This window comes from Planococcus citri, chromosome 3, assembly GCF_950023065.1.
Source record: "Planococcus citri chromosome 3, ihPlaCitr1.1, whole genome shotgun sequence".
NCBI classification, from domain to species: domain Eukaryota; kingdom Metazoa; phylum Arthropoda; class Insecta; order Hemiptera; family Pseudococcidae; genus Planococcus; species Planococcus citri.
The window spans coordinates 12,190,071-12,208,430 of record NC_088679.1 but is presented as its reverse complement, the minus strand read 5'-3'; the positions used below and the strand labels follow the sequence as shown (position 1 = coordinate 12,208,430).

Below are 18,360 nucleotides of genomic sequence, written 5' to 3'. Positions count from 1 at the left end.
AGCTCATGCGGCTAGCAGACGAGTTATAGACAGTAAAGGGAAGACTTCGCACTATCGTTATAAAAATGTACATTTTCCATGCGCAAGGTTTTCGTAATCGCGAAGTTGCATGCGCGAGCGCCCTCTATAATTCACAGCGCGAGAAATGTATGAACTACGTAGATTCAAGAGCATCGCTATAGAATCGCGAAGTTACATGCGCGGCGCCCTCTACAAATTCTTCAAAACCTGGCGTCCGAAACGCGACTGGTTTTGATTTAGTCCCGCTTTGAGTGCGTAGTCTTCCCTCTACTGTCTATAAGACGAGTATACAACGCAGTGTTGCCAGTGCAACACAGTGTTACCATGTAGGTTCCCCCTAAACATACCACGTACAGCATAGTAGTATACATATGTATCACAATTTCCAGGCGCCAACATTTTTCAAAATTTTTATTTTCGACAGGGAAGGGGGTCGAGTGTAAGAGGAGTATCGATAAATTCACCATAATATATGAAAGTGTCATATGAAATAATAGGCAGGTTTCTATCAAAACTATGTAGGTATTCCATAATATGTACAATATTCAACTGTTAAACTGTCTCAGTACAAACTTACTGTCTAGCTTGAACCACAACAGAATTATTTCGTAGAATTCAATTATGGAAATACGTATTTCAGCAGTAAGTAGGTAATATGTATTTAATTCTATCCAAATAACGTACTTTCGATTCAATCCCAAATTCCCAATTCACTAAATTAAATACAATGAATCAGGTGTGTTCATTTATAAAATTTGAATCACTACATCTCATTGACCATTGATTCAAAAATGATGTACCTACCGCAAAGTGTACGTAACTGAAAATTTCTTGGAATGTCTCAAAAATGAAGACGATGTTTAAATTTGAAAACTCTCCACTGACATCTTCACGTTGCGTTCTCTACAATATCAGCTACTTGATTTTTACTCCACGATGATCCGTCGAAAGACTTCATCAAAGTTCTTTTTGCTCAAAAAAATTTTTGGGCTTATTTTTCAGATGACACAGTGAACGATTTAAACTTAAGAATAGGCTACAGTCTTTCGACCCGTTGGTAAAACGCAATTGTACATACAAAAGAAAACTTTGTGCAGTGGAGCTCCCTGACTTGAACAAAACTATAAGTTGAATCAAAACAACTACAACATGTCCTAAAACTTCCATCATTTTCGGGTTTTTGACAAAAATTTGAAAATTTTTAAAAATTCAAACTGTTTTGAGGTCAGATTTCATTTTTTTAAAAATGAAATATACATAATTCTTATTGTTATAGAGTGAACCAATGTGAATCATTCCTCGTATTCAACTCCCACCCTCACATATCAACAACTGCTTAGTTGTTTTGGGCCAATCTGGATCCTCCGACGAGTTTTCAAATTTTTCCCGAAATTCCACATCAGTCTAGAGGAACTAAAAATGAACTTTAGTACCTATAACGTTGTTCGGATGTCATTTAGATCCACAGATTGGTTTTAAAAAACTATTTTTAAATTGACATTCTCGGAATTTCACGGTATTAATCATCCTACTGTGTCCCAATTCGCGCAGACCAATGGTACGTATACTCGTATGTATTTAGATTTGCAAGTTCGTGTTTGGCCTTTTCTAGGATGGTTTGAAGTCTCTGGAGAACATTGAAATATCGCTGGATGCTCTAGGATGGCCCATAAAAGGGTAGTTCTTGGATGAGTGGTGGTTGAATTGAAAGGTCCATCATCGTGTCAGCGTTGAATATGATACAACAACAGCACCAGGCGTAGAATTGGGAAACTTATTTCGAACATCCATGTACTTATGGTGAATTTCGTACTGAGTTACTGCGTGGTAAGCTTACCGTTTTCGAATTTTGTTCTATATTATGTATTAGGTGAAACGCAAATTATAGGTAGGTATTACTTTGCTCAAAAAATGTATTCATCGTAATACAAACATATAAAAGCAGGGCTGGCACTTTTTTATTTCCCCGCCTGTTGCAAACTCTAGCTTAAATGTTCATAATTTGGTGAGTGGTATAGGCTATCATTTTGAACTTTTTTTTTTTTCAAATTATAGTATGTACTTTGAGAGGGTAATCGACGGCTGATGTCAAAATCAGTGTTGCCACTTTCAAAAATCAAAAAAAAAAATTATTTAAAAACTTGTCATTTAAATATAATTATGATCCTCACGAGTTGAAAATCCTGAAAAAATTCTCAGTTTTAATCCTTTTTATGTAGAATAACAACGTATCAAACAATTAGACGCAGACATTTTTTTAAATTTTCGAGAAAAAAACTACAAATTTGGCACTTACTTATGTATTAATTTTTGCATTTATAGGATATTTTACCAACTGGGGGAAGGGGGGATTTTTTTCCACATGTTCAATGTTCATCGACACATTGGTAAAATACCTCAAAAATGCAATAATTTTCATTTTTTAGGTTTCTGATGGTATTTTCGCAATACGTACCAAACTTGTATTTTTTTTCTCAAAAATGGAAAAAAATGTCCGTCCAATTTTTTGATACGTTTTTCTACATAAAAAGAACTAGAACTGAGATTTTTTCAGGATTTTAACTCGTGGATATCGTGATATTATAAGTTTTTAAATCTTTTTTTTTAAGATATTGAAAGTGGCAACACTGATTTGGACATCATTCGTCGATTACTCTCTCAAAGTACATACTACTATTTTCAAGAAGTTCAAAATTCTATACTACTTACAACCGGAGCTTTTTGCAGCTGAAATTTTCCATTTTCGGCCATTTTGGAAAACTTTGAAGCCGCACAGCTCCGCCAAAAAAATCGCAAAAATGTCCGGTTTGCGTGACTCCTCATCGTTTAATGACCTCGACACACGATCTGATTATTTTTTTAAATCGAAGATCCATCGTGCAAAAATCCGCCGAATTGGCATGGAATGACCCTTTAATTTGTCAAATTTTGATGATTTGGACAAATTTCCGAATTGAACTTCGGAATTTTTTTTTCTTGCGCGGAAAAAATCGATTGATCCCTTAATTTTTAGTGAGTTTTCGATACCTACGGTAGAAAATGATTATAGATCGTTAGAGGTTAAACTATTTACATACATAGGTAAGTATTCTAGATCATTAATCAAATTTTCTTTAAATCAGTTTTTCTCATTTTGGAATTATTTAATACAAAATGATTTAGTTCCAAATTTTCCATCTTCCAACATAGGTTTTTGAGATCGCGACCCAATTTTTTCATAACTTTTTCAAGAACGCAAAAGTGGACACGACACGTTCCAAAATTATAAAAAATTACCAAATAACTTAGATATAAGATTTCATTCAACAGGTTTTTCCAAGTTCGAAAAAATTCAATGGGCAGGAACGCGGGGCCATTTTTCAACGAGAATTGAAGCTTTTAAGAAAAACTAATTTTTTGAAAACAATACAAAAATACAGGGATAGGTACCCAGCTACGTATAGTACGTAATCAAGAAAATATACTCAATTATAGATTCATCATATGAATTAAATTTTGGCTCTTTTTTTAAAAAAGACAGTTTGTATAAAACCTCATGTGTATGTTTATCCAACATAAGATACAGTAGGTAAACTTTTTTGCCAATTTTTTGTCAAAATTCAGCATGTTTTTCTTCTTAGTCCTTCTTTAAACCGCTAAAGAGTGATCAGCTATACACAATTGTTCTGACGACGTTCCAAACAATATTCCCAAACAGTCGAAATCCATCGTATTATTTAGATAATTGGGGAGGGAGGGAGAGGGAGAAGGATTGAAATTTTTTATTTATTCGATAACTGAGTAAAAAAAAAAATTGAAAATGTATAACTTTGTTCGGATAGAATTTAGGTCTACAGGTCATTCCACGTTAACCCAACCAAAAAAAGGCGACTTTGAAAGCCATGTCTTTCGATTTCGCTGAATTTTTTTAATAATATCTACCCACCCAGTAAGTAAGAAAGCCGCAATCAGTTTGGTCCCAGCCACCTCAGGGGGCGAGTAGGGAGGCCTCCATTATTTTCACATTGTCTCGAGGTACTCAACTTCAGCAGCCCATTCCTCCAAAACTATGATACTTTGATCAAAACTGATTTCACAGTTCAAAAGGGCATTGAATTTTGAACTTTTTAAGTATTTTGAAATTTTCAAAAGTTGAAAGTTGAACTTTCAATTTGAAAGTTCAAATTTCAAAATGACGCTGTAAGTGGGAGCTACCATTTAAAATTTTGAAAAAATTTCCATAGATGTACATTTTGATACTTTTTCGAAATATTTAGATTTCGAGATGGGACTCGTAGACGGCGGGGGAGCACCCCCACCCCCTATTTTGGGTGAAACTTTCAAAAGATAATCTGGGGCATGTGATATATCGAATTGTATGTTTTCGGCGACGCTAAACACGAATATAACGTCAGATTTTTGATTGGACCCATCCACAGCCCCCGGCTCCTCCTCAAAGGGGGTAAAAATTCAAAAAAGTGTTTTGTTCGTGCGACACATGAAATAGTACCTATGTTTTTGGTGACGCTGAACACGAATATGACGTCAGATTTGTGATTGGACCCCATCCACGGCCCCCGACAATTTTTTTTGACTTTTACCTATTGAGGGATGTTCTGGGGGCCATGGGTGAAGTCGATTCGAAAAACTAAGGCAATATTCGTGTTTAGCGATATTGAAAACATTCTATTGCATGTGTCACACGAATGTAACCATTTTTGGGGGGTCACCCCCTTTGGAGAGGTGCTGGGGGCCGTGGACGGGTCCAATCACAAATCTGACGTCATATTCGTGTTCAGCGTCACCAAAAACATACTATTCCATGTGTCACACGAACAAAACGCTTTTTTGAACTTTTTCCCCCCTTTGAGGAGGTGCTGGGGGCCGTGGATGGGGTCCTATCGAAAATCTGACGTCATATTCGTGTTCAGCGTCGCCGAAAACATACAATTCGATACATCACATGCCCCAGATTTTCTTTTGAAAGTTTCACCCAAAATTGGGGGTGGGGGTACTCCCCCTCCGTCAAGAGTTCCATCTCGAAATCTAAATATTTCAAAAAAGTATCAAAATGTACATCTATGGACATTTTTTCAAAATTTTAAATGGTAGCTCCCACTTACAGCGCCATTTTGAAATTTGAACTTTCAAATTGAAATTTGAACTTTCAAATTGAAATTTGAACTTTCAAATTGAAATTTGAACTTTCAAATTGAAATTTGAACTTTCAAATTGAAATTTGAACTTTCAAATTGAAATTTGAACTTTCAAATTGAAAGTCGAACTTTCAACTTTTGAAAATTTCAAAATACTTAAAAAGTTCGAAATTCAATGCCCTTTTGAACTGTGAAATCAGTTTTGATCAAAGTATCATAGTTTTGGAGGAATGGGCTGCTGAAGTTGAGTACCTCCCAATGACCCCTAGAGACAGAATGGTAAAAAATCTAATTTTTATAATACATATTTCTTTTAAATAAAATAGTTTCAATTTGAGGGGTGAATTTTGGTTTGTTTTGAAATTTCGTATAAAAAAATAGGGCCACTTTTGAAACTTTATCAAGCACTTTTGCCGGCCATGTAAAAATTTTGAGATGTTTCAAATTTTAAAAAATTGACCAAAAATCCAAAATTGAACTTCACGACCTGAAATTTTTGTAAGTGGAGTTTCAAAAAATGCTCTTTCAATTCATCTAGCTCAGTTTCGTTCAACTCGTAGACTGCTCATTCCAACACTTCCCTCGTCATCGATTTTGGTCAAACCCAAAGCACATTTCTTCCAATCCATCCCGCAGCAAATGCACAATCATTCTAAATATTATAAAACCAATACCCCAAAACCCTTCGTCCTAAAAATTCAACTGTCCATTCTACACAACCCAGTCTAGTCCAGTCCAGTCCAGTCCAGTCCGGTTTATCTACTAGCTGGACACATTGCGTAATCCACACAGTACCTCACTAAACCTTCGCATAAAAATCAGAAAAATACCTTTAACAATTGAAAAAAGGGTTGAAAAAAAAATCACATCAACGTATGCGCATAGTCGTCCCTCTCTCGTCATTACCTCGTATACATACATACAAGAATAGGTACAATAATATTCTCAGCACACAGTACACGTTGTCCCATGTCCGAAAACCGGACTTCGCGTAATCGGTTAAGCAACCTTTATTGTAATCTTCTCGTTTTTTTTTTTTTTTTTTTTTACTCATAGGCGCTTTTTATTATTATTCGTTGTCCATTCTCCGTTGAATTTATAATATTCTAGCAACTGCAAATACCCACTATGTATATATGTACGAATATGTTCTCGTCATCGAACTCGATACCCATATTCACACATAGGTAGGTAAAAGTGTACATCGAGGTACAGACTGTTCAACCCTTTCAAGATTTCATCGGTTGTCCAGTAGGTACGTCGCGATGAGGTACCCTGATCTCTTCCTCTTCCCTCTTTAATACGATAATGGCTAAAGGTGCACCGGCTGCTAACCGTATGACCACATTAAACTACATTCTGTATACCTTACCTATACCTAATACGTATAATATCTTTTGCATCCGCCAAAAGGGATACTTGCTTACTGGTTTTTTTACTGCGTCGAGATAATTTATATTTGTGTATCGGAGACTTGTTTGACTAGCTTTTTTTATCCTTTCGATTTTCGAGTTTACTGGTTGGTAGTAGATATAGGTACCTTTTGATGCTCGAATCGAGCATCTCTTCTCTTTAAAATGTTATCATAGTTAATACAGTCTATAATAGTATACGTGAACGTAATATCGTAACAGTTTGAATTCGTGTTGAAATGTTTAGTTGTGGTGATTTTCGCTGATGTGAATCATAATTTTGTTAAAAATTTTTATTTGAGTGAATGGCCCACTTCAAAATGAAGACGTACCAAAATCCAGAAACTGTTCGAGGAAGGTAGGTAAGTTAAACCCGAATAAGTAAATAATCTTTCACTTTTTCACTCCACATCGAAGCTCTATTAAGAAAAAAAAAGCAACATATTTTCAAAAAACCACTCTTCGCTTAATTCGAGTCACCCTTTTTTCAAAAGCTTTCTCGCATCATTCGCAGCGAATCCCTTCACCATACAATCACTCGTACCACCCACACAACGAACGTTCCTTTTCCACATACAGCTTTTCCACACATTTACCCGTGTAAAATACACCCATACGAATATTCGAGACTTGTTGCTTTGCACCGTTTAACTACTTATACCTCTCATTACCCACTTCTGAATCGTCGAGACGACTAAAAGAGACAACCCTGAACCCTGGGGTCCCAAAGTATCGGCTACTCGCGTTTAATTAGCCACCTTATACGACGAGAGCATTGTCTCTATTTATAAACGGGGTGAATAATATCATAAAACACTGGATAGGTAGATACGAACACCTAAATCACACAGAGTATGGAGCACTTGCTTATGCATTAATTATATATACGAGTAAATACAATTAGGCCAGTCATTCTGAAACAATCAAACCGGTTGGTAACAAGTTCGCAAAAAATATAAGCAACGTGAAAGGATTAGGGATTAAAAATCACGCAGGTACATTACCCTTTTGTCTTCGCCTGGTTCTATTGTTTCAACGAAGGGAAGTATAGATAAGGTAAAAAGGTGTGATATGAAGTGTGGGATTTTTTCCATGTTGTTTATCAGCATCATCGTCGCGTTAAAAAGGGTCTACGCGAGGTAGATATTCACTTGATACTTTTTTACATCGGTGTTTTTTGTTTCTGATTTTTTTCGTTTTTAATTTTTTGTCGACGTAATTGAGATAATATGGTGCACTTTAAACCGTTTGTTTTCATTAGATCGACGATGCATGGAGAAGGAATGCGACAAATATGATTGTAGACATTTTTTTTAAAATTATCGCTTTGTTTTATAAGTGTAGCTTAAGAATGGTGTTAACTCGTATGAGGAGGAGGAGGAGAAGGAGAGAACTTTAACTTAAAGCCTAGGCAGATTCATTTTTAGAAAAATATTATGGTCAAGAAATTTTCACTTATATGGTATGACTACCTACGTAGAAAAAAACCAGTAACCCATACCTATCTATCACCAAATTGGGATTTTTTCAACATTTCATATCAACACAAAGTTATACTTATTTTATTTCATGAAAGTAAGTTATTAAAAAATGTTTCTCCGGAAGATGGTTTCGATGAAATGTATTTGCACAAGGTTCTCATCATGGTTGTTCTGAAACCCATCAAAATTGTATGAAATTAAGAAGCTAGTTTTATAAAGCTGAATTTTTTTTATGCCTTGCTTACTTTATCTTCACCTCATACGTAGTAGGGATCTAATGATAACGGGTTTCGGTAGTTTCGTAACCTTCCACGAGTTTCTGGATTTTCCATTTGAAAAAAAAATCCATTCAACAAATGCCAAAATTAAATCCAGCGCCTGAACAATTCAATCGATATCAAATCTCATACGATGGGTGTAATAATCATTGTAATAATTACAAACACCAAAAAACAAAATTTAATATATTTCAGGGCTCCTTCGATTGATTTGGATACAATTTTCCACCTACAAGTTGCCTCCATTTCACCATTTGATAAAATTTTATTGTTTTCATGAAAGACAGTTCGAATTTTAGTGATGAAAAAATCACAAAAAAATCCAAGAACGAAAACAGTATCTGAAATTAGGCCTGATTTTGTATATTTTTGAATACTCTGCCGATCCATTTTCAGACCATTCCAAAATTTCTTCAGCAGTTCAAGGTCTTTTTTCAAAATTTTTAGGAAGATTTTTCTGATACGATGAACGTGAATGTGATTTGGATTTACTGTTTCTGCATCGTGTAAGATTCGAGCAAACCACCACGTATTTCGCTTAATGACTTTAAAAATTAAAATTTATTATGAGTGGAAGAAGGGGAGGTGAATTTGATGAAATGATAAATGGTAAGGCTGCTGTAAAAATTTCAAGTCAGAGACTTTTAACTTCTACCCAACACCACAATATTTTTTTTACAAAAACTGGCCCAGAAAAAAATTATTTTTGACAGAAACTACGTAAGCACGAGCCAAGATTTTTTACTGTCATCTTTTCTGTACATACAATGCAAAAATTTATTTTTTTTAATTTTTTTAAGTTGATGAAATTGTTGAAAACTAAGTACAGAAATCTATCATAACTCTCAAGTGCGAACCATCATTGGACGATGGATGGTGAAAAAACATAATGAAATGGCATGATAAGTCGAGGCTTTTGAAAGAATATTTTCAAGTCCGAGATTAGAACTTTCAACTTTGAAATTTTTGTTACAAAAACTGTTGCGGAATAAAATTATTTTTACCAAGAAATAAGGAACGCGATTTCGTTCTACTTCTTCTTTTTTTTTTAGAATTTTTTCATGTTCGAAGAATTTTGAAAATACGTACCTAACAATCTCGTAAGTCATCATTATCAAGGCCGTAGAAAGGGGGACAACTGTCGCAACTTGCCTCGGGCCCTCGTTTTCCCAGAAGGCCCTCATTTTTTGAGAAAGCTTAATATATGTAATTCGAAAATATGAACCAACTTCTTCCATACCTACTTTTTTTTTTGTTGGGAAAAGTGAAAACACATCGAGTAATTATATTTTTGAATAATACCATCAAGTTCTCGGTGTTCTTCTTATCTCTAAGAAAAGCACGATTTATGAATTGAAAGTCAATAAAAGCTTTGCACATTCGATAATTAGTAAACTGAGTAAGCAATTTTTCACTTCTTTCCATAATTTCGAAGCAATCCCAAAAATGACATTTTCTTCACTTTAAATGAGTATTTTTAAAAACAGAGTGAGAATTTGAACACTCATTTTAAGTGGGTACTTTCGATAAGAGAGAAGGTATTAAACACTAAGTGATAGTTTTGTTTAACTAAACAAAACACTTTCTAACTTTTTACCAATTTTCAAATAATACCTAAATCAAATCAAATCAACTTTTATTGGCACAGGCACACAATATACAGGTTTACAGGTACAAATGTTTAGCTCCGATGCCAAAATCTAATAATATTGTAAGTAGATATCCATTTTTATCCCACAATGGAGAATCGTTACCTATTTTGGATATTTCAAGGTAAAAATACCCCTACGTATAATTTACGTAAAAAATGATTCAACATTTTGAAACTCTAAATTTTATTTTTAATGATAAGAAAGATCAACTTTTACCTTATTTCTGAAACCTCCCAAAAAAAAATTTCAGTCATTTTCAGATTCTGTAAGTTTTCAAAAAATTGTGAAAATTGGTAAGAATCTATAAAAAGGTCATACGCAAATGCCACATTTCAGATATTTTCATTTAAAAACTTAGGCCAAAAACTAGATAATGATGTAGGACAGAAAAAAAGTATCCAAAGTTATCAGTCACCTTGGAGATTAAAAATATCTGCAATTCCCTCAAACGATTAGGTATACGTTGATTTCCAAAGCCAAATTTAAAAATGCAAGAGTAGAAACGAAAGAAGTTCGCTATAAGAAATTTCATCATTTGAAAATTTTCCTATTCCTTCCTCTTCGCAATTTTTTCAACTGAGACTTCTAAAAAAAAATTTGAGCACCATTTTTTTTTTTTTTTTTTTTTTGACAACTTAGGCCACTTAAACAAGGAAAAATATTCACATCAATACAAAACTGGTACATATAAAACCAGGTCAGATTATCGAGGAGCTTTTCGATTTCGAAATGACTTAAATTCAGCAGGAATTTGATGAAAATATTTTTTTGATAGTGAACGAATTTTAATGTTTTTAAATTTGAACATTTTGGGATTGAAGGATAAGCTGAGATGAAAACGTCTCATTTCAATATTAAAAATATACAGAAATTAGCAAATTTTCAGGATCAAATTTGAAAAAATAAATCACAAAAGCGACAAAAAATTAAATCCACATTTTCCTTACGAATCTAGTTGTCTTCTAAAATGAAAATGTGTTTCGTTAAAAAATTCTTATACTCCATAAAAACATACCTTTTCATACCTACTTTGATAGAATTATCAAAAATTTTTAAAAATGAATTTTCTTTAAATCGAAAACTCTTCTGACATTTTACCGTGTTTTATTCCAATTTTCTCTAGTGAGCTCAAAGCTGTGGACGTTATCAAAAAAAAAGGAAATAAAATGCTGTGTTTTAGGGCATTACATTTTTACCTTCCACGGAATAGAATCGAAACAATGGTTCAGGAAATAAAATTTTGCAGTAAATTCTCATCATCTTGACTTTCAAATTTGGTCTGCATATTTAAATTGGACTTTGGAAATTGTTTCGAAGAAAAATTATCCTCAATTTTTCTAGAATGCGTGTTGATTCAAATTCATTTTTTGTTTTCAAACATTCAACCTTATTTTTCAGTTCAACTTTTCGAATGAAAATTTTCGAAATTCATGATTGTTTAAATTCTCCCAAACGATGAAGTGTTTGATTATAATTTTACTCTCGTCCACTTTCAACGCTTTCACAAAAATACACGCAAGCATACTATGATACATCTAACCCACATCCTCTTTACAACAGAAAAAATAGGTAATAACTATTATAGCAAGTAATTATTTTCACCATTTCTTCTTCTTCTCCTCCCTCTCCCCTCAAAGCAGTTTTGTGGTTTTTCCAATTTTTAAAATGTTTCTGAAATAATTCAACAGAAAAATTACAATAGTATGAATCAGCATCTTCAACAAGCATCACTCGGCTTCTGAACTCTCAATAAAAGCAAATAATAATATGACATTTATTCGATGCATAGATCTTCGCATTTACTCAAATTCTTATCTCAAACAGCAGACACCTTTTTACATAAATATTCGAATTACAAGTGAATAAAATTTTCTAAAAAAACTCTCTCAGTATACCCAATAAGCTGAAAATTCAACTCCCGACACATTCAAGCAATACCAAACCAAGCACAAGGGCGAGGCGGAGGACATCAATACAAAATGGAAAAATAGGGGTAAAATGCACAGCCATTAAAAATAGACCTCGTCGATTCGATATTATAACATTTAAATCGACATTGAAGCTGAAAGCAGGAAGGAAAAAGGGCAGGGGTGGGTTTCGAAAAAAGAAAAAAAAAGAGGAAAAAAGAGGGTAGATTAAAAATATACGCGCGTACGTATATTCTCGCGACGTAATGAAGAGTTATCATGGTAAATACGAGTACGCTGGAGTAATGGTTGCATTGCACGTCCTATAGTTCACCATCGCGACGCTTTTTATTGCCGCCACCGCGAATTTCACGAAGGGGATGAAGTGGTGTCGTTGGTAGTCGTCGATATAGTAACTGACGGTGGTGACTGCCTTCTCCTTTCTTCTCTCTTGCGCGCGTGCAATGTGTTTTTTTCCCTTCTCGATGTGCACATAGATATTATTTTTTCGCTTCCGCGTTCCATGTTTTTTTCTTCTCTCTTTTTTTTCATGGTTGTGAATTTAGGGGCAATGGGGTGTGTGGTGGGTTGGATGAGAGTGTGTTGCGTTCTATATTAACTATTTATGTACGTACGATGGATGATTTGTGCGAGTGTGTTCCTTTCCTATTTTTTTTTCTTTTAGTGAAATTACGATTTTATGTCTCGGTTGCTGGCTCATGCTCGCTTTCCCCTCTCGATAACCGCCATGATCTTTAAATATGGCGTCATCGTCGACGAATTTAATTGTCGGGATGTGAGTTCCGATACAAACGGATCAGTATATAATATAGCAAACATATGTATTTTAATTGCGTGATCTTATCAATAAAAATGACTTAGGCACAGATATATTTGTAAGTGATTATTGTCCTTTTCATAAGGGAATAATTTCTTTGAAAATTTACACTTTGGAGTCTATCGATTAATTACGTGAGCGAAAAGGGCCCAAAATTTTCCAAAATCAAACTGTCTTCCTTGTGTTCGATAGTTACACTAAAAAACAACTGCTGACCCGATGAAAAAGTCATAAAAAAGAGAAAAAACCAAAGCTACCCAAACCTAACTCATTCAAGGCTCAGAAGGCATAGCAACAACATCGAAATTTTTCTAAAAAATGGGATATTCAGCGAAGTAGGTAGGTACCTACCTACTCGATGAAATACACATTTACATTTTATTTGAATTCATCGGGCTATTTATGACGAGAGGAGATAGCGACAAAATTAAATAAATAAAAAGAAAGAGATCTGAATAGGAAAAACGTCATACAGTATTTACAAAAAAAATATCAAGAAATAATCATAGAATCTTCAAAAATTGGCATTTTTGTAGGGTACAGGGGGGGGGGCGAAGCTGCATGCATATAATCCGAAATATTTTTTCAAACTATGAAGTTCATACTACAACATAGAAATTTTTTAAGTAACAGTATTAAAAGTTTAAGAATAAAATCTTACAAAAACATGATAGGTAGATCAATGCAAAGAACTTTTCTGTGCATTTTCTATGTTTCGAAACCTGATTTTGGAGACGTTTCCACTATTTTATGATTAATTGATGATTTTTATTCTAAAATGATTATTTTTGTAGGTTAAAATCGCGGACGACTTTGAAAAAAAAAGGGGGAAAAAAGGTTACTCGAGTTTTAAGCAAAAAATGATTTCCTCAGGCCACTCTAATCAAGTTCTCGACTTGATAAATCTTGAATTAATTATGATGAAAAATGAACGCTGATTTCAACGAGCTACACCGTTTTCCTCTACTTACATGCAATAACAAGGTGATGAGTGATTTTGAAAAATGTACTAAGCCGGCACAAAACATTACACAACAATAAATCTTTTAAATAAAAAAAACAACCACCTGCTTATCGATGATTGCAATAGGGATTTTGCTTTTTGCTAGTAAGTATATATATAGCTTACTGATTGCATCAATGTACATACATGATGTTTTTGAATTTTTTCCTCAAACGTCAAAGATCACTTAGGACCTTCTAGAGAAGGTAACTTGAAATTTCTGGAGAAAATCTGATACTCGATGAAGACATCAAAAAGGTGGAATCGATTATTAGATAATGAAGTTACAAATAACTATGAAGATGCAGAGCAGGAGATTACAATAGGGATTTTGCTTTTTGCTTTTAAGTAGGTAGCTTATTAGTTGCATCGATGTACATGATGTTTTTAAATTTTTTCCTCAAACGTCAAAGATCACATAGGCTCTTCCAGAAAAGATAACTTGAAATTTTTGGAGAGAATTTGATACTCGATGAAGGCATCAGATGCAGACGCAGGAGATTGCAATAGGGATTTTGCCTTTTGCTTGTAAGTACATAGCTTATTGGTTGCATCAATGTACACGATGTTTCTGAGTTTTTTCCTCAAACGTCAGTGATTACTTAGGCCCTTCCAAAGAAGGTAACTTGAAATTTCTAGAGAGAATTTGATACTCGATGAAGGCATCAATCATTCAAATCAGTGGCTATAAAGTTATGAAGACGCCCACACGACAAGATTGCAATAGGGATTTAGCTTTTTGCTTGTAAGTATAGCTTATCAGTTGCATCAATGTACAGGTAGGATGATGTTTTTGAACTTTTTCCTCAAACGTCGAAGATCACTTAGGCTCTTCCAGAGAAGGTAACCTGAAATTTCAGGAGAGAATTTGATACTTGATGAAGACATCAAAAAGCTCAAGTCAGTTATGTACTTATGAAGTTATGAAGACGCAAACGAACGAACACCATTTTTTTTTCTGGAACTATCCAGTTGGTTAAAAAGTCACTTTAAAATTCATACATTTACGATAGGCCATAGGCACAGTTTTAAATGGTCAAAATAGACCCCAATAAAATAAGCACGAACCCATAAGGGTCATTTCATGCCAAAATGTTCAGCTAGCTTTTTGCACTCGATGTCGGCAATTTTCAAACTATTTTTCGTTTGGATAGACCTCACAATGAGAGATGACGAATAACATAAACCGTATAATTTTCAAAGTGAATTCACAGAAGAGATAGGGGTGCCCAAAATGTGCAGGAAAATAGGAATATTGTGAAGTTTGAGTGGCATCTTAGGTAATTAGGAAATCTACAAAATGGTACAAATTTAGGATTTTCGTGCGCCAGTTTCTGGATCCATAAAAGCACTTTTTTGAATATGAGGTGAAAATCAGTGTTGCCATTTTTCTGAGCACCAAAAGTTAGCCGGAAACGTTCGAAAATGATATTTCTCCATCGCGTTCATACTCAAAAATTTTGAAAAAATTACTTCAAGTACAACTATTTATGCTGATTATTATTTACACCAAAAATTGAGGTGATATTTTTTCGTAATCTCATTTTTACAATTTATTTTCTTAAAAATTGACTAACCTATTTTTATCGATTTTATACCATGAGTAAGAAAAAATTGGTATAAAAGCATTCATCATTGTTTCTTCAATTGCCTCGTTCTTTATACCAAAACTGTACGAATCAATAAAAATAGGTAGCTGAAGCTAGGTAGACCTTTGATGAACCAGTGAAAAATTTCATGACACATAAATGAATTAAGTATAATAATTTCAATTTTCTATGACTTCGATTGCAGTAAATTTTTCCTTCAGCGTTCTGATTTTCACGTAATATTTAAAAAAAAAAACATGAAAAGTCTACCTAAGTACCTATTATAAAAGTCAACTTCTGGTAAGTAGGTATCGAAGGTTTTAAGAACAGTTAAATGGCTTTCAACGTATTTTCCTTTCAATGCGATGTGAAATTCATAAAGACGCGTTAATTTGCGCAATTTCGACCTTTTCTGAAGACAAATGGTTTTTTCATGAAATCGAGAGTGTACGAAAAAACATCATCGCTAATTTTTTAATACGTTAATCAGCACAAATAGTTGAACATGGGGGTCAACCTTTCAAATTTTTGAACGTAAAATGTCATTTTTAAACTTTTTAAAACTAATTTTCTTTGCTTGAAAGAAATGGAAAATCTAATTTTCACCACATTTCCAAAAAGTTCTTTTATAAATCCACAAATTGGAAAAAGGGTTAAACTCGGACCATTTTGTAGTTTCAAATTTTCAACGTAGGTAGGTATTATTTACTCTGGAAATTTAGGGACTTACTCATTCTTAGCCTATTATGTTCCTCAACACGTTGATTCTCTGTACGTGGCCTCCAAAATATCCTAGAAAAACTGCGGTTTGCGCCTTTTTTCATCTCAACTCTCATTAAGGTCTTTCCACATAGAAAATGCCCCGTTCAATGTTGGAATTTTTAATTACCTAGGTACCTACCTAATGATTGCAAGAGGGTTTTTGCTTTTTGTCTGTATGGCTAATTGGTTCTTTAAACGAACAAAGTTTCAACAAACTGGGTGTCATTTTTCTAAGCTCTTGATTTACTTAGTTGGAATAAAAGATATTGATTTTACTCCACAATAAAACTGTGTACTTATCGATATAATTTTCAAAAAAAAACAATTCGACAATATTCAAAATTGAAATCAACTGCAAATCACAATAATTTTGTAAATACGAATACAGACACATGTTTTTACTTTATGTTGATGATGGTTTTTTTTTTTTTTACTGATGATAAACTCAAGGATGATTGGCTGTATCTATGTAAGTAAGTAAGTACATAGAAATTTTTCAAGTAACAGTATTAAAAATTTAAGAATAAAATCTTACAAAAACATGACAGGTAGATCAAAGAACTTTTATTTGTGCATTTTATATGTTTCGAAAGCTGATTTTGGAGAAGTTTTCACTATTTTATGATTAATGATTTTTATTCTAAAATGATTATTTTTGCAGGTTGATATCACAGACGACTTCTTAAAAAAAGGTTACTCGAGTTTTAAGCGAAAAACGATTTCCTCAGGCCACCCTAATCAAGTTTTCGACTTGATAAATCTCGAATTATGATAAAAAATGAACACTGATTTCAACGAGGTAAACAGTTTTCCTCTAAAATAATAAAGTGATGAGTGGTTTTGAAAAATGTCCTTAGCTAGTAAAAAACAACTATACGTAGTTACGTACTCCTTATAATTTTTAAATAAAAAAAACAACCATCTGCTAATCGATGATTGCAATATAGGGATTTTGCTTTTTGCTTATGTAGTAGCTTATTGATTGCATCAATGTACGAGGGTGGTTCAAATATAACCCGGAAGTTTCCCACAGGCATGTGAGAAATTGAGTTTAGAAAAAAATTGCTGCACTGGATGATAGACTGGAGTGCTATGAAACATAAAGAACAGCTGGAACCGCGAAGCCTCACTTTTTAGTGTATTTTTAGCCATGCGCAAGAATGAAGTTCTAGTGTCCCTTGCGCAATGCATCATTTTTTGTTTTTTGGTCAAAAATCATGTAAAATCCGCGGAAAGTTATCAAAAATTACGCGAATAGTTTGTGGATGCGTGCCTTTATGAGAACCAAGCGTATGAATGGTGTTCAATTTTCAGAAATAGCGGAAAAGTGACGATGAAGGGAGCGCCAATTGAAGCAATGGTCAGGGCTTCAGCTGGGAAGGTCGTGTATAGAGTGTGTTGGGACATGAGGGGGTAATCTCATGTGATTTTCTGCCTTAAAAACCAACTATGAACTCACTGTAACATAGTAGCCTCCTAAGAAGCACAATAAAATCCTCCTATACTGATCAAAACGACGAGAAATCACGATTCTTTGTGTGAAATTGCTGCAAAACAGTGCCAGGGCGCATACAGCTCGGCTTATGACTAAAAAATTGAACGAATTGGGATGAGAAATACCAGAACACCTTCCTTATAGTCTAGATTCGACACCTTGTTGATAATTACTAAATTGGTCCATCGATAGAGGCACTGAGTAAACATTACTTCAAAAGCAATAATCAAGGAAAATCATTTTTGCGCAAATGGCCACTTGAAACGCCGCAAACTTTTTGCAAAAAAAAAATTATAAAGCTCCCAAAGAGGTGGCAAATGCACACACTATATGAGAGAGACTACCAAGAATAACTGTACAAAATTGTAGCTCTGTAGGTGGATAGCAAAATTTTTTATGAAAAAATTCCGGGTTATATTTGCACCACCCTCGTACATGATGTTTTTGAATTTTTTCCTCAAACGTCAAAGATCACTTAGCTCCTTCCAGTGAAGGTAATTTGAAATTTCTGGAGAGAATTTGATACTCGATGAAGGCATCAAAAAGTTCTAATCTATTAAATGAATGTTACAAATAGGTATGAAGATGCAGATGCAGGAAGATTACAATAGGGATTTTGCTTCTTGCTTGTAAGATAGCTTATTGGTTGCATCAATGTACACGATGTTTTTGAGTTTTTTCCTCAAACGTCAAACGTCAGTGATTACTTAGGCCCTTCCAGAGAAGGTAACTTGAAATTTGTGGAGAGAATTTGACACTCGATGAAGCCATGAAAAAAGTCAAGTTA

General features: G+C 34.0%; 1 long non-coding RNA gene across 1 annotated transcript in view; it reads left to right on the top strand.

Moving 5' to 3' along the window:
- Positions 1-6,723: 6,723 nt before the first annotated feature.
- Positions 6,724-18,360, top strand: part of LOC135841078 (uncharacterized) — a 53,602-nt gene continuing 41,965 nt past the window's right edge. The window contains exon 1 of the long non-coding RNA XR_010557836.1: positions 6,724-6,930. This is a non-coding gene — a long non-coding RNA (uncharacterized LOC135841078). The remainder of the gene's footprint in view (positions 6,931-18,360) is intronic.